The sequence below is a fragment of the Staurois parvus genome, unplaced genomic scaffold (genome assembly GCF_062004578.1).
Source record: "Staurois parvus isolate SC_StPar_1 unplaced genomic scaffold, SC_StPar_1.0 ptg000249l, whole genome shotgun sequence".
Lineage (NCBI taxonomy): Eukaryota > Metazoa > Chordata > Amphibia > Anura > Ranidae > Staurois > Staurois parvus.
The window spans coordinates 9,571,070-9,593,186 of NW_028318045.1; the positions used below are offsets into that span (position 1 = coordinate 9,571,070).

Consider the following 22,117-nt stretch of genomic DNA (forward strand, 5'->3'; position numbering starts at 1 on the left):
TGACTGTGGAATATTTAGTAGGAAGGAAATTTCATGGATGAACTTATTGCACAGGTGGCAACCTATCACGGTACCACGCTTGAATTCACTGAGCTCCTGAGAGTGACCCATTCTTTCACAAATGTTTGTAGAAGCAGTCTGCATGCCTAGGTGCTTGATTTTATACACCTGTGGCCATGGAGGTGATTGGAACACCTGAATCCAATGATTTGGAGGGGTGTCCCAATACTTTTGGCAATATAGTGTATATATATTTATTTACGTATTCTAGTGCTGTAATTGGTTGTATGTTTACTTCAAGGCAAAAAAAAATATGTGTGTGTGTATATATATATATATATATATATATATATATATATATATACATAGTATATACACACACATTTAAATGTAATGTATATAATAAATGTAAAAAAAAACATAATAAAAGCATACATTTAAAAAAGTAAGTAGCTCTTCAGTGCAAAAAAAAAAAAGCTTCTTAAATCTGCAGCTTTCATTTTAATAATACCTGGAGATCCTGCCAAATGGAAAAAGATAGGGATGACTACCAGCAGAGTTCATTGATCTGTGAGATTTAGGATGCTAGTGAGTAATTCAACCTACAGACATCTTCCCAAAACTCAAATATTTGTTTTGGATGGATTGACATTTCAAAATGCAAGTCAACTTCTAGGAATATCCGGACAGAACTAAACAACATTTTAATGCAAAAATTGCATTCTGCCATAGATATTACATGCAAATGAAAACTTTGAGAAGCCGGTAATTAAGTGCATCTTTAAATGGTAGCTGCCGGGATAGAAATATCAGAGATGCCACAGAAGTAAGATAATGAAAGCCCAGGAACCTGCAACTCAAAATCAAGTCAGCATTGGCAGCTTCCATGTTTCTAACTTGGCAGGTTCCCTTCAATATGCTATAATAGCATATACAGTATGTACTCAGATGCAAAGGAAAGAAGTCAAAAATAATCATAATAATTTTCAAGTGACATCATACTTACAATTAACAATATGTCTGAAGTTTCAGTCTTTTTGGATGAGAAAATCTGAAAATCAACAAAATATATACATTTGTTAGTGTGATATGCCCCTGCTATCTTTTAAAATATACATATAAGACCTCAAATTTTTTTTATTTTTGTCCTTCCCTAGTTTGGTTTTTGAAGTGCACAAGGGGTCTGGTTGTAAGGAACGATGAAATATTTGGCTTGTTTTGCTGCCTTTAATTGGTCTACCTATTTTAACAACAATATTATCTCAAATGTTCTGACGTTTCAAATGGAACATTGCAATAATAAATAATGGTGAAAAGTACGCTGTGCAGTTTTATATTTAGGACAATGTCAGATTAATTAGAAACTAAGAACTGATATATCCCTTTAAACATTTGTTAATAAGCCCCAAAAGAAAAGAAATAACACAAAGTGTACAACCTGCATTACAGATAAAGACAGGAAAGGACACTACGCATATATAATTGTTATAGTTACTATATCACACAAGTTGTTTTCATGGATAGAATGTTTTATCGAGGTTGGAATGTGCTTACATACCTGTTTCCATTCTGAGTGATCCAAGCAGGGATTCATACAAGAATCACATTATATCAACAACATGATCAGGGATGGACCAACGGACAGCGGATACGTCAGGGTATAATGAACAGGTAAGACCATGGGAGTCCCTGACAACACAGCTGATCAACCCTCCTGGGTATTGTGTCTATATGAGGCTGATGATGTGCACTTAGCTGGTGTACAGCCTCTGGAGGTTTTCAATGACAGACTCGCACTGCTCAAAAAACAAGCCTCAATGCAGGGCTGTCCACTGTCCCTACAATCCTGAAAGTGTTTAAATGTTGGAGTTTTGTCCCTGGAAATGTCCTTGTTTTGGATTTTGAGCCAACTGGAAAGAATATCTACTTATTCTCTAGGTAGCCCACATATAAACTGCCATAAGAGATGTGAGCACAATCAATCTCCTGGTCCCCCACTGCATTCAGTGGTTCCTGCTGCTGCCCCGTGTTATTACATGACACAGCCGGTGATGTCAGGTCCAACGGACTGAACCAAAGAATGCAGCAGGGAAACAGGAGATCAATGGTCCAATGTTGGAGTCAGTAGGGAAACAGCAAGGAAATAGGAGATCAATGTTGGTTTCTGAAGTTTTCAGCTAACGACTGACAAGTGATAATGACTATGTGTTAATATTTCTAATTTGGGACAATTTGAGAACTTTTGCACAATGTAGGGGGAGTAAAGTAGCATAACGTCTGCCATTAGGGTAGTTAAGCAATGACTGATCTCTCATCTCCTGATTGTATTGGTGACAAGTCTTCCTGTCTATGTATTTTGTAACTCACAATAAGTTAATAAATATACAGTCTAGGAGAGCTGGATATAAAGTGACCTTGTCGCTGAACCATGTCAACTCATCACTGTCATCAGCCATTAGAATGACTAACAAGTCCTTGATGGGCACTGATAGGTGGCACAGATAGGCAACACTGCTGGGCACTGATAGGCAGCACTTAAGGGCACTGATAGGCGGCACTGGTAGGCAGAACTAATGAGGTGGCATGAATAGGCGGCACTGATAGGCAGCACTAATGAGGTGGCATGGATAGGTGGCACTGATGGGTACTGATAGTCAGCACTGATAGGTGGCACTGACTGACGTCACTGCTGGGCATTGACTGGCGCAACTACTGGGCACTGACTGGTGGCATTGCACTGATGGGTGGCACTGGTGGGCACAGGTGGGTGGTACTGCTGTGCACAGGTGGGTGGCACTGCTGGGCACAGGTGGGCGTAACTGGTGGGTTGCACTGCTGGGCACAGGTGGGTGGCACTGCTGGGCACAGGTGGGTGGAACTGGTGGGTGGCACTGCTGGGCACCGATCATCAGGGCACTGATCATCAGTGCCCTGATGATCGGTGCCGATCCCCGCTCTGACAACTGCAGGTTCTCGGCAGTACTTTCCTCACGCTGCAGTGCAGCCGTCATTTGGCTATCTGCAGTCGGCAACTAGTTAAAAAGAAAACTATTTTTCCATTTTGGATCGCCTGCAATCAGGTACTGAAATGTATACACATCCCTTTAGATTGTAAGCTCTGTGAGCAGGGCCCTACTATTCCTTCTGTATTGAACTGTATTGTAATTGTGCTGTCCCCTTTCATACTGTAAAGTACTGCACAAACTGCTGGCTCTATATAAATGCTGTATAATAATAATTGCAGCAAATTCATTAAAAGCCTAAAATAAATTCTGCCCCACAGCAACCAGATGCCATACTTTTATGTTTTTACTCCAGTTTATAAAATGAAAGCCTAAATACAATAGGGTCCAGTGACCAATGTCTGGAGTTTATTTTGTATCATTTTTCACAGGTATGCTTGACTATGTTTCATGTGTCATTGCCCAGTGGCAGTAGCCCTGCAGTCACAGCAGGCTCTGTGTATGAAAGGTCTTTTCATCCCTAAAAGTAGGCCAGCCATTGTTCAGTGGTGGGCAGTACCACCATCTGCTCACTAGAGGGAGCACTGTTACAGTCTATGCTTTCAGCTGCTAGGCCTTCTGACATCAAACACCTCTGTGTGTTAACCCTTACATGGCAGAATCAACGGCTGAAATGTACTGCATTCTTGGCAGTTTGCATTTTGCATGTTTCTGCAAATATTCAGCCACGAAACCAAAGTAGCCACTTTTTTTGTGGTCCCTGCCATACAACTGAACAAAGTGGCATGTTTGTGAAAACTAGCAGGAAGAAAAACAGGGATGTTGCTACTAGCAATAATGGCCTATTCAAAATGGCTGCCATGCATTTGTGGATTAAACCCAAGCAACGACTGGGCTAGGGGGCATTTGTTCCCTTGACCAGTACTAATGAGATATGTTTCTCTGTTGCCATTTCACCATTTCAGAAATCAATCAGAGAGGGATCTATAGTCAGCAAAACAAGGTGGCATTATAAATATTACTGCTTCCCATACCGACCTGCAATTGCAGCATTTGGCAAAGGAAAGTTTTCCAGGAACTATCTTCCTATGTGGCTCTGAGATATCATGCTAAGAGCCTTGCTGGAAGCTGTGCACACAGAAATCTACTCTCAAAGGCCACTTGGTTATAGTTGCCCACTAGGCCAGTGGTCTCCAAACTGTGACCTGGGACTGGATGCTGCCTGCTTTTATCTTTTTTTCTTGCTTTTATCCAGCCCTCGGAGCAATATTATATTCTCTGACACCAACAATGAGGCATAATTCCCCCCACTAGTACCAACGAAGGGGCACAATTCCTCCCAGTGACCCCCAGTGATGAGGCATAATTCTTTCCACCCAATTACACCAACAATAGGGCACAATTCCTAATACTGGAGATGGGGCATTGTTTACATCCACCGATTCTTAGACGTTTTCTTCTTGCAATGGCCACAGTCAGACCCTCCTAAAGTCTGAAGGACAGTAAACTATCCCTCTGTTTAGAAAGTTTGGAAGACAATGCTCTAGGCCAAAGGTTTCCAGTCCTCCCCTGATTAAACTCCTGCATTGAAGTAGCTTTGATCTCTTTTAGGTGCAGGCTTTAGCACTATAAAATATTCAGCCACAAAACCAATGTAGCCACTTTTTTTGTGGTCCCTCTGTTGACTGCAGATTTCTTGGTGTAACCTAAATTATTTGGAAAGGTCACTGGTGCTCCCCTACCCATGCTCGGACACATGCATTTGTTTATTTATGCTTATAAAATACCTTTCTCAGTTTCTAAAACCATGATAAACCAGCTTAAAAAATTAAGTGCAGAATGAGGAACCACATCTCCCACAACTTCATGAGGGAAACCCACTATGGGACACTTTAAAGTGCAAATTCCAAAGTTGCTAGTGAAATTGAGAGGTGTCTCCACTCCTGCCTCCCTCACTGTTCAAATGCCAATATAGCCGTCCATCACAGTAATGGACCAATGAGACAATACAGAAGGCAGAATGGAAAAGACCACCTCTATTCTTCATTTTTAATTCATGAGATTTGCTAACATAGCCCCCCCTGGGTTTTGGGGTTCCCACGGTGCCTCTGAAGATGAGGATATGTACAAGCACCTCTATGTGCTTGTGTTTCATTAATGTAGCTAGTTTACAATGGTTTTGAACTTGACAAAACTACTTTAGGATAAAACCTCAAAGTGTATATAGACCATTTACTGTTCTCCTTCTACACATTTTGTTCAACAACCTCAGAAGATATAGATGTTTATTTATAAAGGAGCTTAAATTCCTTCCTTTTATAAAAATCTACTCTTTCCTCCTATTTGTTAAAAAAAATCAAATCAACCCCCCACCTCAAACACACACCCTATTCTCCTTACACATATGTAAAATTTAAATGGAGTTGAAGCAGAATGAGCACCTGTGACAATATACCTCCACTATGACCACAGGGTAACGCTGGATATTTTCGATTACCATTAAGGGGTAAATAGGCTGTGGTCACTCCCCCCCTCTTTCTGCTCTTCCCTGCGATGACAGTATTAGAACGGGCGTGCTGCACGTGGTACACCACACAGATCTGCATTCCAGATCAATTGGTAACACTATTAAAGAAGATGATAGATTGAAGAGCTGCAGAAGAACAAGCGACTCCCCAGAGGCTGACCACCCAACCACAAGGTCATTGTTTATCGTCTGTGGCCCCACACTCCTTTTCAGCTACCTGCACACTTCCAATACCAAAGTGAGGATGGAATCAACTGCTGGATTAGTCAAAGTTAATGGTCTGTCCTCTGACTAATCCCACATTTATTTTGTGGTTCCTCAAATTCCTGTGTAGTCAGCCAATTACCAAACATAAAATAATTCACTATGCATTTATGTTTGGCATTTGAACTCTCCAAGGATCTGCTGTACGTAGCTTTGAAGGGCAGTTGCACATAGATTTGAAGGGGTTATTGCTTATACATTTAAATGGAATCTGCAGTAATTTGAATAAATACAGAATTTTGTTTAGTTATTATGTTCACTATTAAAAATAAAATCTTTTAAAACTTATAATCAAGTAACTAGGAACTATGGCAATTTATATTTTATATGTACCCCTTGCAGCCAGCAGTTAGAGCTGTATGCAAGATAAATACTCTGTGAAGTCTCTTCTTTACAGCTGCTTTGCTTAAAGTGAATATATACTTTGCTCAACAGGTACACTAAAATGTATAACTTCATATATTTCCCTTTCTTCGCTCCCTAACTGCTCTGTTCAGATTCTAAGTGTGAAAGGTGAGTCTTCTGTAAGGTGGGAGTCACCACAATTAGAGCCTACACAGGGCTATGGATTCCCTGTGTGACAGAGCATATTGGCCCAGAAAAATCCCATGAAATGAGTAATATGTTCCTTCATACTCAGAAGTACGGGGTATTTAATTCAGCTGAATGGAGCGACAGGTGTACAACATTGTTTTTTTGCTACAGATGGGAAGGTCATAGATTTGCTGTAAAGTAGATCTAAATGACTGAAAGGAGGAACAAACCACTGTTCTCTGCTAGCAAAACAGATCTGCCATGAAATAGAAGGGTATTGCTGGGCTTTCTTATTAGATACAGAGTGTCATCGATGTACCTCCTAAGAAAATGTATATTTGTGAAATTAAAGTGAAACTCCAGCTTACACCTAACAATTTTTATAAACTAAGCTGTATAAGAAAGATGTATATACTTAACTGTTTTCAGACTGCTCTGTATATCTAAACTCAAAAACAAAACAGAAATATAATAAATTGCAGCTTGCCCATAGTTAGATGTGGTGGCTGGATTAGTTTTCTTTTGAAAGGTTTTTTTTTCTTTATTTTCATCAAGTGATCCTGCAAATAACACACCTCCTGTCCCTGGGTGGCTACATTAACTTCTCCACTAGATCTGCGGAGGAGCAATGTAACCACCTTTTGAGAGAATCATTGCCAGTCTTTGGAGAGGATACTGGACTAAGATTTAGAGGACTTTATATAAGTGGCTAAAAAAATTAAAACCCAACTCTATCTAAAACATCTAATGGAGTTTGAGAAATACAGCTTGGTCTGTTAAAGGAAGTCTCTATTGACAAGAAATAGCACTTTTCAAAATAGTCTTTTGAGAGGATACTGGACTAAGATTTAGATGGATTTCATAAGTGGTTAAAAAAAATAAAACCTAATTCTTTCTAAAACATCTTATGGAGTTCGAGAAATACAACTTGGTCTGTTAAAAGAAGTAAAAAAATAACAGAATTACTGACTAGACAGGAGAAAATAAATGAAAACAAAGGCAAAAGGCCTAAAAATGAAAACTATTGTAGCCAAACAATCTAAGGACTTGAAAGCAGCAATATATTAATTTTTTGTTTTTGTGTTTATATGTGCTTTAGAACCAACTGGGTGGCATTTAGTTTGCTAAAGCCCTGTGCATCTTAAGCAATGGCCTTTTTTTCCCATAAATACAATTTGTGTACATGTACTCGCTCCATTGTTTGTTGCACATCATCGTTCAGGACTGGTTTCCCGATACCAAGAACAGTAGACAATGCCTGCACACTGTGTATCACCACAGCAGCTGGTAGTCTCAACCAGGGGCAAAGGTGATGGGGTGTCAACGTAGAAGCACAATTAGAAGACAGTTGTCACCCTATAATAGGAAGTGTGTGAACAAGGACCTTCAAGGCAGGATCACTAGGTATTCTGCAGTTTGAAAACAGCTTTTGAAAGTACGTTAACATGTTAAAACTGATATGAGATTTTAGTGATTGGATTTCAATTTACTTAATACCATTAATTCTTACAGGTAAACGATTGTAAATTCAGTGATGATCATGACTGAAAACTGAGCTTAGAATTTCATGATCAGCTTCCCAGTATGTCTTATACCTTCTGTTTGCCATCCCTAGATTCTGTTGGTATTGGGCCTAAGCACAAAAGTCCTGTAGGGAAGCATTGATATTAGAAAACACTTTGAATGATATTAGAAATCACTAAGGTTGTAGCGGCCTGGCAGGGCGCAGCTGCTAGTCCTTGTGTGCCACTAGACAAAAGCTATTTGATGATCAAACAGAACAAAGCATATTTTGGAATTCAGGAACAGGGGCCCGGCCCCGGTGGCTGGCCGTGATGATTTGCTTGGGGTCAAACCGCGGCGAATTTTCAGAGGCTGCAGCTCACAGCATCAGCTGCAGATTAACAGGATACCTTGTTTGTGTGCTAAGAACAGCTGCGAGGACATCACGGCTCACATAGGCAAACATGAACGCTTACACCACCATAATCCTTTTAGGCATCCCATACACGTGCAGACTGTCTGAAGAAGAGACTCGCTCGAGACCTCCACTGCCCACAGTCAGCTTGTGTGCCTCCATCCAAAAGTATCCAGATATCAAGCAGGTGGAACTCCTTATGATAGGAAAAGTCCTGAATCTGACTTCTGGCCAGTGGAATTCTCTGTACATTACAACAAGTCAAAAGGTAATAGGCTGCAGCAGGGGCTGATCTGTGTCAAGCATTCAACAACACAGACAAAAACTGCACAGGCACAAAGAATTAGATAACTGTCATCTTTGAGCCATCATCTTATTCCAGGAAGTAGATGGTGATCCTGGATGATGCCTAAACAATGCTAATGGTGTCCTTCTGGAGAGAAAAACAGCATTGCTAGGGGAAGTACTCTCTGTGAGAGGTAATAAATACCTGAAATGTTACACTGGCACATTACTTAATCATGCTGTTCTTAAAGCAGGATTCGAGGAAAAACAATTTTGAGATATTTGCTTTGTAAAAGTTACTCACTTCTAATAATGGGTGTCCCATGCATGGAGATGCTACTGCATTAAGTAAAACTCTTAGTTTAGTTCATCTCATCACTAGTGTAAGCAGGGAACTTCTGGCGCTGAAATATACAGTTCCAGGAAGTTTACCATACCAGCTACCATACATTCTATAGTGATGATAGTTGGTCACTAAAACTCCACCTCGTCCATTCACAAAACATTTTGCATTATTTTTACAAAACAAGTTGTTCTGCTATTGGATGAGGAGAAGGGCAGATGAACATCACGATGAAAAAATACACAGATTAATTCCACCTTATTAGTCTATACTTCACATTCACCCCCCCCCCCCCCCACCATTCCAGATGTATTTTAATGGTTCCTAGAAAAGCATCTTTTTAGCAGCACCTACCTACTCAGTTGTGGCAGCCATGTCTTAAAAGAATACAGGCACTTCAATGACCAAGAATGGAATAATGACATCACTGAAACCTCTGGCAGTTGTTGGTGTGGCCAAACAGTGAGGTAGTTCTCAGCCTACAATCCAACTCTGGGAAACCTAAAATCTCTCCCTTGCAGTATGGCTGCATCCACACTGCAAGGGTTAACTACTTGTTTAGGTTTTTTCGAGTTTTATTAACTTGATCCTCCACTCCCCAGCAGGTGGCGCTCCCCCACGCTCTGGCAGTGGACTGTTCCTCAGTGTCTTCACATCCAATGCTGGGCTATTGGGCCTGCATTGATCTTGATGATGTCAGAGGACTTTAGAGCAGAAGAGGCTGCAGCACAGAGGAGCAGAGGATTGGGTAAACAAAAGTGCTTTTCAAAGACTCCTAACGAGCAGCTAACCCTTGCAGCATGGGTGCAACCCCACTGCAAAGGAAGATTTTTAGGTTTTCTGGAGTTCAACTTTAAAATATATCTACAGCCAAAATGTATTTCTGTCACTTTAGACAGAGAAGGGAATAGTTAAAACCCCCTATTGGTTTCAATCATCTACATATGCCCCATTGACGGGATTTTCCTTCACTTGCTGTTCTGTAGGCACAACAGGATATGGGAGAAAACAAATGTCTCCATTAAAGGATTTATCCTCCCATGCTATTCTGGTGACAAATCAAAATTTAGAATTTTCTATCACTTTAAGTTCCCATACGTATGGTCACTACTACAAAGAGAAAGTCTGGCATTAGATATACTTTGGGGCATATTTCCAAAGCAGTGAATGTGACTTTTCTTGAACATTGACTAGAGGTGAATAAATCACTGTCATTAGAAACACATATACTTGGAAGATTCACCGGCGGCAGATGTTTGGTGAAGGTCACATTTGCTACATTAAAAATATACAGTTATTGAACTAACGTTTCTCAGCAATTTAAAACTTGAAATGTAGTAAAACTTACATTCTTTTTAATGCTGGTTGCTGTGATGAGATGCAGCAGTCTTGGTTTTCTGCAAAATAAGTATAAGAAAGGTAGATTTTAAGCAAGATAAATTGAAATAGTTAGGAAGCAGTCAAAGCATCATACAAAGTCCATACACTTAAATCTGATTGTTGATTTCGTTAGGTTGAATCTCTCTCTTGTGCTATCAGAGGTCATGCTTAGTATTTTGGCATTTTCCTTTCTTTTTTTTATCACTAAAAATCAGGCCTGAGACTTGACTGTTGCAAGAAAAAGAATGAGACTCAATGGGGAGGATATATCTGAGAACTGCCTTGATGAGTGCGTTCACTGTTGGTGGTCCTGAGTGCTTATTATAAGAAACCAGTAAAGCTGAATTTCAGGATAAGCAAATATTGTTTAAATATAAGAGGTGTGTGGATTTTTACATATGAATCTGGGTGTGTTTCTTCCAGATCTGTGCAGTAATCCACTGTGAAACTTTGTCTTTGTACAGGAGCTCCCTGTAATAAAGACCACTCGCTGCTGCTCTCTCTTCTTATGCAGGGTGACTGGTCTTGTCTCCGCCCCCTCCTGTAGTTTTCTGCAAGCAGCCTGTAGTGGGTGGGCCTGATGGGTCCCTTGCACAGCTCTGCTCTCTGCACAAACTTCAGTTCATTACACCCTTAAACCAATAAAAGCCACCATAATTTTGCCTTCTCATTACCTACAATGCATTTAGTCAAAATGAGAAAATTTTGTTAAATCTACAGATTTCCTCTAAAATGTTTGAGAAACAAAAACTCGAATTTTCGCTTATCCTTAGTCATTAGGCAAAGATTTCCCTTTATAGCGCAGTCATGTGGTAGGGTTATTTACCCCCAGTGATTAGGACACAAATGCATTATTTTATATTATTGATGCAACCTAAAAAGCAGATTGAGTTCAATTTTCACATGTCTGCTTTGTTCTGAGGACACAAGAGCTCCGTCTTTGTTGGGTAGCCACAGGTGGATCCTCTAATAGGTTTACTGTCCAATCCCAGTAACCTTTCAAGCTGAGAATTGTTGGCTATGTGCAGCAAGGCTTGGCATTGGGCCACTATTGTGCAGTCCTGACATGTAACATAAGTGACACATTAAGGATATCCCTGACGGCGGATTTATGCCTCCCTTTATATTGTAAAGCATTGCACAAACTGTTGGCACTATATGCAATGTAAATCTTGTATAATAATAATATGAGCTGCCCCCATTGTTTTGCATACAAAGTAGCGCTCCAATAAAATATATTTATTCATCGGGTGAAGTTAGGTGAAGTTCTGCTTTGCTGGGGATTTACAGCTGTCAGGCACTCCAGCAAGTAAGTTTGAAGACCTAGGATCACCTTCTGCTTGTTATATTGTAAAGCGCTGAGCAAACTGTTGGCGCTATATAAATCCTGTATAATAATAATTGTTCTCTATCCCTCTTGTATTGAACTGTATTGTTGCTGTATTGTCTCCCGTTATATTGTAAAGCACTGAGCAAACTGTTGGCACTATATAAATCCTGTAAAATAATAATAATAGGCACAAACCTATCTGGACAAGTCTGCCCACTGAAGAGCCAGTGGCAGTGTTGTAGCATTTTCTGTACCCTTCGCTAGATCTTCTAGAGATAGGCAGCAAATAATGATGGTTATACCCTATGGTCAGAAAGAACACCTATGCGAGAAGGTTCCAGATTCTGATTACCAATCATGTACACTAGTGGTGTCCAGTAAGTCAACTCCACAGAACAAGTGGGACTAGTGAACTTCTACTGCTATCCTGACCTAAACAACTTGGAGCCCCCATAACACAAGATAACTGGCAGTAAGAGGACTTTAAAAAAAGGATGCCAAAGGTAGCTAGGCCGTGTTCCAAATTCCAACGTAGAGATAATTTTGTATGCTTTATGTTAAGGCAAACTTTTTTTTTAGTTTTAGAGTTTTTATAGCTATCTGTGTCCCCACTGTAGTGATTCGACCTCTCTGTTCCTCTTGCTGACCATTGTCACTGAGACTGAAGGTAATGGGAAGTCCAAAATTTTAGAGTTGTAATCAGAACAGAGGGGAAGTTGTTTAATGGGGACCCATGTCCTGGTGATAACTGTGTAATGCCGGCCATACATGGGTCGAAATTCAATCGATTTTTCATTCGAAAATCAGACCTGAGAATAATTCGCTCTGTTAGTAGGTCAATGGCACCGGCCGATTTTCGTGGTTCGTCCTCTTTTCGGTGATCGGGCATGTTGGAAAATTCGGGAAAAAAAAATTTCATTTTTTCCAAAAAGAATATGCGCATGAGCCATGACCTGGAAGGAACAGAAGTTTCGCCTGTTATATGGGGTGAACTTTATGACTTGGTCGTCCGATTTTTTAAATCATTGATGGCACCATCGGACTACCGAACGAACGTTTTCGATTTTCAGACTAAAATCGTTCGGAATTCGACCCATGTATGGCCTGCATAACAATGTATCTTCCTCTAATATATCCCTTCACTTCCTGTTGCATCTCTGGTATAGGAAGTGAAACTAAACCTCCCCAGCGGATTATAGACATGCAAAAAATAAATTGACAGGGCTTTTAACTATTCACTTCTTTATCCAAACTAAAATAAAAGGTTTAGGCTATAGATTCCTATATATAGTAGTATTGCATATTCCTCACAATATTGATGGAATAGACTTTTCTTAACTCAAAGGCAGCCCATACATTAGTACGTTGTTTTTGTTCAACCAGCAGGTTTGAACAAAAAAAAAAAACCTAACCCTTCCATTGAGCTATTGTGTTTGGACAGCGGGAAAACTTCCCCGCCTCCAGAAAGTGCTGCAGTCAATAGTGTGCAGTGCTGATCGAGCAGGGAAAATGTGACAGGGCCATTGGTAGATCGTCTTCTGTACAAACACAGCACCCATACATGGATCAAAATTTGGCCAGCCCTGGATGAATTTCAATCCATGCATGGCCAGCTTAACCCCTATTAGGTAATTGTGCCACTATTACACAGTGATTGAAGGATAAGATGAGCCTAAATAAAACATTATAGCCTAGTGGGGAAAATGTTAACGAGAGTGTGTCCAAACCCACTTTCCTATATTTAGTAAGTCATGTGCTACTGTATGCCATATCTCAATGCCTCCTTTAAATCATGCTATTCATAATTTAGAGAAGATTCTGCAAGCTCCATCTACATTCTACTGTAGGTTTCAGCTGTATCTGCTCCCAATGCCACCTGTGTACAGTCGATCTTTCCTATCCACTGGGTCTGTTTTTAGAATCCCTCTAATGATGGACATACACGCTTCTATAAGTGATTGATTTCTTTTCCGATTTATCTTTTCTTTTCCAATAAGAATAATCGATCTACAGTGGAAAACCTATTCAATTAATATGATACAGACTGGGAAGTGGATTACAATCAGTAGTAAAGATATGCTCATAACTTATGATGGTAAATTATCGATTGCATCTCTGTTTCCACCATGTAATCTCATAATGTGATAAATGAAAATATGATCAGTTTCATGAAATAAGTATTTCAGTGCTGCTGATTGATGCAATGCAATTGATGATTTTCCACTTTAGTTGATCAACTCAGTTTGATCAAATCTGATCTATATCAATTGGAAGGAAAGTTATGACTATTTGATTGTTTGCTCATTATCGAGTGGATAAAATAATCAAAGCATGTGTGGCCACCATAACATACCATACATATCCTCCCTTTGAGAGATTCATCATCTAATAAAAACAGTTCACCCCAAAATGAGAACCAGAAACTACAGTAGCAGACACTGTTGGTGTCGTCCCTCTTTCTCCAGTTGCTGGGTATTGTCAACCAGATGGAGCATATCCTTACACAAAAAATATCCTCACTCATGGTGACCTCTAGGTAGAAGAGAGAACACATACATTTAAACTGTACCTCTGCACTGTCCTTCTCTATGAGCTCTGTCCAATCTTCTTTTACATTCTCAAGCCCTGCCATGCAACTCCCAGTTGTGAGGAGGTTTAGCATCAGTGGCACACGTTTGACTTAATAAAACTCAGATATGACCATAAAATCATTAAATTCTTCTGTAATATTAGTCATCTCCACAGCGCTGTTCACTAGAGCTGATCTAAAACATTTCTGACCTCAGTTCAACCAGTGTGGAGGACAAAAGACAGCAAACTGGTAATTTCAGTTCATTCAGGTGTTCAGTACATTGTGTAATCACAAGTGTTAGGTTAATCATAAGGTACTGAAAATACAGGAGTAAGAAGGAAACGTTAACCCCATCTCTTCTATTAACGATGCTGCACAACTCATGGCTGCACACAAAGCCGCTATCATCAACAACACTGGTATACTGAGCTGTAGAATCCCTCTATGAAACTGGCTCGAATGATCAAAGATGGCTACTCTACATCACAAAAAGGGTGTGGACACCTGACCATCACACCTACCATATGTCCAAAAATTTGTATGCAAACACTAAAAATGTATTGGTTTCAGGGCACTGTTAATGCTACAGCATTCAAAAACATTTTAGACAATCATGCCCTTCCAACCTTGTGGTAACAGTTTTGGGAACAGCCTTTTCTGTTCCAGCATGACCATGCTTGAAATCACTATGGCAAGGTTGAACCCAGGCTGAATTCACTATGACAAGCCTGGGTTCACACAGGAGCGGTGGGGAAACTACATGCGATTTAGACAGGAACGCCTTTGAGATGAATTGGAAAGCCGATTGTGATCTAGGCCTACTTATCCAACATCAATACCTGACCTCACAAATGTTTTTTTCAACTGCATGGGCAAAAATACCCATAGGTACATTCCAAAATCTTGTGGAAATCCTTAAGAGAGGAGTGGCAGCTGTTATGGGTGCAAAGTTGGGGGGCGGAGGGCAGGGGGGTCAGGAAAACTTCATATTAATGCCCATGGTGGAATGCAATGTCTGTCTAGCTCAAATGTGGTGGTAGGTGTCCACATACAGTGTACCTTTCTCTATGCTAATATGCCTTCTGCATTACTTTATACAATGGGTCCAGCTACAGGGGGTGCAGAGATAGCAGCTACCCATGGGCCCATGTGCTTAAGGAGCCTTATTGTTTTTCTTTTAAATGTAGACTTTTAATAAATCCAACCACAAAGCCGGACAATACAGAATAATAGTAATGACAATCAACAGTCCCATACAATGATTAAAGAGTCTTATGATATACTCCTCTCTATTACTTAGCAGTGGTGGACATGTATTACATTCTGTACAAAAGTAGGAAGCTTTATTTTCTTCTTCACATTTCTTTCCCTTTCTTTTATCACAGCCTCTAAAGGTGTAAAAAGCAGGGCAGTTCTTAGCATGAAGCAAGGGAAGAATTTTGTCTTGGGTGAAGCCTTTTAGGAGTGACATAAAATGAATTTCTCACCTGGCTTTAAGGGTTTTCTTCAGCTATTGGTACTAATGACAATTTAAGAATTTGTGTCACTTGTTTCCTAGTGTTCATCATATAATGAATGCCTTAAATTGTGATGAGGTTGGTCATATTTCTGGGGGTTAATACTTAATGTTGGGAGTGATGTGATGACTGTAAACTGCACAATGCCAAGGGACTGAGATTAAAAAAGTAGATATATTTCACATGGTTTTATTAAAATTTAGTACTTGCAAGCCCAATGGGTTGTCAAATGGTCTTAAACTAGAAACAAGAGATCCCCTGATTACGTTTTGCATCAGAAAGTGTGACCATCGGTTGTGTGCCTGCTTCTTTCCTAAAATGTTGGAGCTCAATAAACTAACATAAAATGGTTTGTATAATATGAAATTGATTCTTGCACCATGGTAAATTGTCTATTTGGTCTAAAATCAAATATACAGCAACTTTGCCTGGGACAAACACCTGCTGAAACAAATTTTCAGAACATAGGGTAGTCCCTGGCAAAATTAAACTAACATAAGGAGCAGGTAGGATATTTCTGAAACCTTCCCATTAGTCAATAATTTGTATCTATATTTGAACAGTTAATATTTTTGCTGAACTGAATTACTTAGAAGACCATGGCACCCAATTTGCTCTTTGATTGTTTTTCATGTTCTGCTGCGGTGCAATTCATGTGGTTTCAGTTTACCGTTGACCAACTGGCAACATTAAGAAGAGAATTCCTGACACAGAACCCTGGGTGGATACTGCAAACCACACTCAGACCCCCAACATAGCACAAATCACAGATGAGGAGGCAGTCAGGGATGACATGTTGTGTCACATGACATGCAGTTAGGGCAAAGGTCTACCACTCACCAGACAGGAATGTGCTACACCACACTTTTCCAATCATCTCTATAATCTATATAAGTTCTGTATAATAATAATAATAATAATAATACATCCAAAAGCTAAAGTCATGGATGAATGTGAAGACGGCCTGGCACCAATAATAGCAGCTCTCAGATTTCCTGCAAACCCATTTTTCTGCTAAGACAGTACATTGGCTAAGGCTGGGTACTTGAAGAGAGTCAAATTTAAATCTAAACTCAAAACAATATGTAATATACTGCAGCTCCTTGTGGTGTAATGACTGCATTCATTTTCTTTTTCCCACCTAGTGATCCTGCCAGTAACACGCTTCCTGTCCTAGAGTGTCAACCCTCACTCACTGTACGTACTGTAATTGTAAAGAAGAGGCGTGGACAGGACGTGTGTTAGGACTACAGAACACCTGCTCCTTTCCTTATTTCCATAACATAAAAAAAATATATTTTCTGTAGTTCACAAGGCAAACTGAACTTTTTGAGATGACCCTGCAGAGAGCACAGAAACTAGCAAGATCCATAGATTCCTGACAAGACCAAACAAATATTCAAAGTCATGGATAATAAAAGTTGCCAATGTTTGATGTGATGGTGCTCATACAATAAATATGAGTATCTATACACACCCTATATAATGCATCTTGCATAAAGAGAACCTGTAATGAAAGAAATATGAGGTTGACTCTGGTGACTTGTTTTTAAAAGTGCAGACTCTGTGCGCTGTCATCCTAACCGCACTGGGCCCATACTCGCATGAGAGCATACACTGGTACACTTTACAATAATCTAGGCAGAGAGGTTGGTTTAAGATGTGGGCAGCACAGTGGCTAAATGGTTAGCACTTCTGCCTAGCAGTACCAGGGTCATTGGTTCGAATCCCAGCCATGGCACCACCTGCCTGGAGTTTGCATGTTCTCCCAGTGCCTGCGTGGGTTTCCTCTGGGTACTCCGGTTTCCTCCCACACTCCAAGCACATGCTGGTAGGTAATTGGATCCTGTCTAAATTGGCCATAATATGTGTATGTATGAATGTGAGTTAGGGACCTTAGATTGTACGCCCCTTGAGGGTTAGGGACTGATGTGAATGTACAATATATATGTGTAAAGCGCTGCATAAATTGATGGCGCTATACAAGTACCTGAAATAAATAAAAAATAAAAGATGGAATACCAAGAGCCTATATCTTTAAAAAGATAGTTACAATCCATATTTCTATTATGTAAGGGTCTCTTTACATGCTGTAAATGTAAATCTATCCCTGCATGACACAGATACTCACAACGTGTGATTTAAAATGTCTTTTTATCATTGCCAGTACATTGCACTACTTTTTTGCAGTCTGCAACCCACCAAGACCTAATGGCATCACCGGAAATATGATTATTTAATTATTTTCGGCTGATCCTAGACACAGCAATACATATTCAGTGATTCCCTGTAATCTTATAGAGTACAAATTCAAAGTAAAAATCTCTTGCTTTTCCAACTTTTTTTCTGCTGAATAAAATTAGTCTTGCTGTGGGCATTTAAGTCACTTCACATCAAACAGAATTTTTGAATATTCTTCAGTTTGTATAAGAGCCATACAAATTAGAGCATCAGGAATAAATGCAGGGGTACATCCAACCCCCAATTTTTTAATTTTTTTTTTAAACATAAATAATAAGGAAATCGTATTTTAGAATATTTTAAACCCAAGTTTATCTGAACCTAAGAGTATCTGAAACAATGAACAAAAATGTAATAGACTAAAGCTTACCAGTATTTAGATGTAGTTAGTGCATTTTTTTGAGACTTTCATTCTATTATTTTCACATGGTGATCCTGTCAGGGACTTACTTCCTGTCCTATGGTGACAACATTGCCTTACTATGCAGTAACTATGGAGGTGTAGCATTGTTACCTTAGAGCAGGAAGAATGTTAGGACTTTAAAGTGATATTAAAGGGATTTGTTTAGAAATGTTTTTAAACATAACAAACATGTTATACTTACCTGCTCTGTGCAATGGTTTTGCACAGAGCATCCCTGATCTTTCTCTTCTTAGATCCCCCCGCTGGTGCTCCTGACCCTCCCTTCTGCCGAGTGCCCCCCAGAGCAAGCAGCTTGCCATGGAGGCACCGAAGCAAGATCACTCCCGAGCCACTGCCTTTTCCATTCACACACAGAATGGCGTCTCGGCCCCCCTCTCTCTCCTCATTGGCTCACTGGCTGTCATTGACAGCAGCGAGAGCCATTTGTCCTGGTGACCATTGTAACTGACATTAAAAGTGAGGAATAATACAAATATTTGAGTTCACCGGAAAAGGAAGAGAGAGGACATTGCCCAATGTGGACACTTGTTCCAGTGGCAACATTCTCTCACTTTGGACATCCCTGTGTATTTACTGGATAGGATGTGAAGAGAAATCACCAAAGGAACACATATGGCATAAAGAAAAACGCCATGGGGATTTTAACATTTCCCTACTCTTTTCAAAATGGAAAAAAGTCCTGAAATTAGTAATAAACCTCTTAATTTTGATATATAGAATGAGATATGTGAATGCCTTTTGTTGTAAGGAGGCTTTACTGTGATACACACTGATTTGGTTAGAAGGCTTTATGGTTCCTTTAGTGCTCACTCCCCATAACGTGTAAAGTTATATTGTTGGGTCCCAAACACTACTTTGTAGAAACCATACTCTGCACTGATGGTGCCCAAAAAACCTGAAACAACTGTATGCAGTTTAGAATAAAATGGCTCTATAATAATAGGCTATACCTACACTATACACAAGCAGATCTGGATGTGCATCTTGCCAAAGGCACACAACGGAATAATTTGGGTGGCTCAGTCCACTGTCACAAAAGGAAGAATAATCCCTTTATTTTAATCCTTTTTTTTGGATATATGATAAAATGAAACATGTGAGTATCTTCTGTTTTAAGAAGACTTTACCGTACTACAAAATGAAAAAACGTTTGACTTTAGGTATACAGTAATTTAAGCTAATTACTACCACGTCTAAATCAAAATGTTACAAATTTCCCTTTAAATGTGTAAAAGTTTACAGCTTTCTTTAAAAAAAAAGTTACAACGGTTCCCCTTTCAGTGTATCTGGTAAAAATATGTTCTCAGAAATATGTTAGGGAGGTTGCTTGACCTTTTACATATCAAGTTCCTGATAGAAATGATAGCAGGATTAACAATTCAGTTTTAGCTTGTAACTAAAGACACTTAACCCCAGAGCATCCCTAGTGACAGGGCTGGTGCAGCCCAGGCGCTATAACTCAGGCGAAGAATGGGGCCTTCATTCCGCAGACACAGAGGCCGAGTGTGCTGACTGTGAAAACTGACTCGTGAAAAGGGGATTAGTGGCAAATTCTAAATATCTGTTTTAACAGGTGAACGTGTGACAAGTTACGCTTATGCTTTACGACGAGCCAATTAGCATGTCTGAACTTGAGGCACCTGTTCTGGGGATCAGCGCTGTGCACTCGGGGACAGTTCTGTACTGAGCTAGCACGGCTGGATATCTGAAAATCGCAGCGATGACTCGGTCATGTTACCTCGTAAAAAAGTCACAGAAAAATACCACTTGTAACCTCTTCAGTTTGACTTCACTGCTGCCATTTGTCCTATTTCTGAGTAATGTTCATGTGAAAACACCCTACTCAATTTGTTGTTGACTATTAACAAGAAGCAGCGGGTTTTCTGAGGAAGAGGCAAGGATAGCCATTCTGTAAACTTCCCAAGAGCGGCCATTAACATTTGAACAGCTTTACAGCATAAATGGCCTTTTGATGCTACAAGGCATGTAGCTTCAATGGAACTCATTTACGTTGTATGCTTGTAAATGGTATCACAAACAAATACAGTCCTTACACAGGATCTCAGATGCAAATTTTTCTTTTTTGTAGGGATCTGAAGGCAGCACACTTGTACTGATCCTTATGCAGTTGTGTGCATGGGCCCATAGAAAGCTGGATCTTTTCACACCTGTGTACATGAGCCCTTTAAGTGTATGTACAAGCATTACCCAAACCTACCTCTTTTCTACAGAACAGAAGAGGTATTAAAAAAAAATGAAGCCTTAAAACTGCATTTTTGTACAAACAAATATAATATAGCATATGTAATTGCTACACAAGCCATTTTGTAATTTTATGATATTACCTTTCTGTTTCAGTCTGCAGCTGCTGAAATTTTTTATAATCATAAAAGACACTTTATTCCTTAAGGGCTTATGTGGAGCAGATAAGTCAGTCTAGCCAAGTGCCTTCAGCTCAGTCTTACATTCCTTCTAAGGACAGCCATATTTGTTCCAGAAAATGGGAAGGCTCTTGTCCTAGTAAGGGCCCCCATGAACAGATCTGCCTGTCATGACTTTGGTTGCTACCTATGACCCGGACAGTGGTTGTACCAGGTGTCCGCCACATCTTCCACATATCATGTACCATACAGGACGCAGCTTGACCAACTGCAGACAGAGAGGAATGTAGACTGGTACGCAAACTGTTTAAAAGGGGAAACAGGGGCTGTGTGTATGCAACGAGTGCAACAGGTGGACAGATATATCGGGAAGGCGTATTAATGAGACTAGTGTTACAGTTACAGTGCTGCTGGCAGTCTTACTAGTACTAGATGGGTATTTTGGAGACAGACAGACAGGGTAACCTCCTGCTAACCTCTAGATTGGCTTAAATCCACAGCACAGAAGTCTTGTTGCTATCTCCCATGTTGAGTTCTGTTTTCTCATAATTAGTACCCAACATTTTATTTACTCTATCCCACTCCCTTAACAACTTGCCTACAGGGCACTTTTACTCCCTTTGTGCCCAGGCCAATATGTAGCTTTCAGCGCTGTTGCACTTTGAATAACAATTGCTCAGTCATGCAACACTGTACCCATATGAAATTTTTATAATTTTTTTCACACAAATAGGACCTTCTTTTGGTGGAATTTAATCCCCACTTGGTGTTTTATTGTTTTATTTTTTTGCTAAACAAACAAACAAAATACCAAAAATATTTGAAAAAAAAGTTTTTCTTTGTTTCTAATATAACATTTTGCAAACAGGTAATTTTTCTCTTTCACTGATGTGCATTGATGAGGCAGCACTGATAGGCAGCACTGATGGGCAATAATAGGCAGCACTGATGGGCACTGATGAGGTGGCACTGGTGGGCATTGATGAGGAGGCACTGATGAGGCTGCCCTGATATGCGGCACTGATGGGCACTGACAGGCGGCAATGGTGGGCACTGATAGCCAGCACTGATAGTCACTAATAGGCAGCACTGAAGGGCACTGATAGGTGGTACTGACTAATGGCACTGACTGGTGGCACTGATGGGCACAGAGTGGCAGCACTGACAGGTACATATTGGTAGCACTGACAGGCAAAGATTGGCAGCATTGGTGGGCACTGATGGGCAGCACTGTTGGGCACTTTTGGGGCTGCACTGATAACCAAGGCACTGATAATCAGTGCCCTGTTTATCAGTGTAGATGTCTCCTTTCACACTTGCCAGTTATCTGCAGTACTTTCCTCACACTGTGACAGCGTGAAGAAAGTACTGCCGATAACTGGCAAGTGAATTTACATGGTGATCAGCTGTGATTGAGCACAGCTGATCATGTGGTAAA

The 22,117-nt window shown here is 40.1% G+C and overlaps 1 long non-coding RNA gene across 1 annotated transcript in view; it reads right to left on the reverse strand.

Annotated features, from left to right (window-relative positions):
- Positions 1-518: 518 nt before the first annotated feature.
- Positions 519-22,117, reverse strand: part of LOC149459762 (uncharacterized) — a 127,958-nt gene continuing 106,359 nt past the window's right edge. Inside the window, exons 4-5 of the long non-coding RNA XR_016313226.1 lie at positions 10,183-10,231; positions 519-1,051 (exon numbers count right to left, since the gene is read on the reverse strand). This is a non-coding gene — a long non-coding RNA (uncharacterized LOC149459762). The remainder of the gene's footprint in view (positions 1,052-10,182; positions 10,232-22,117) is intronic.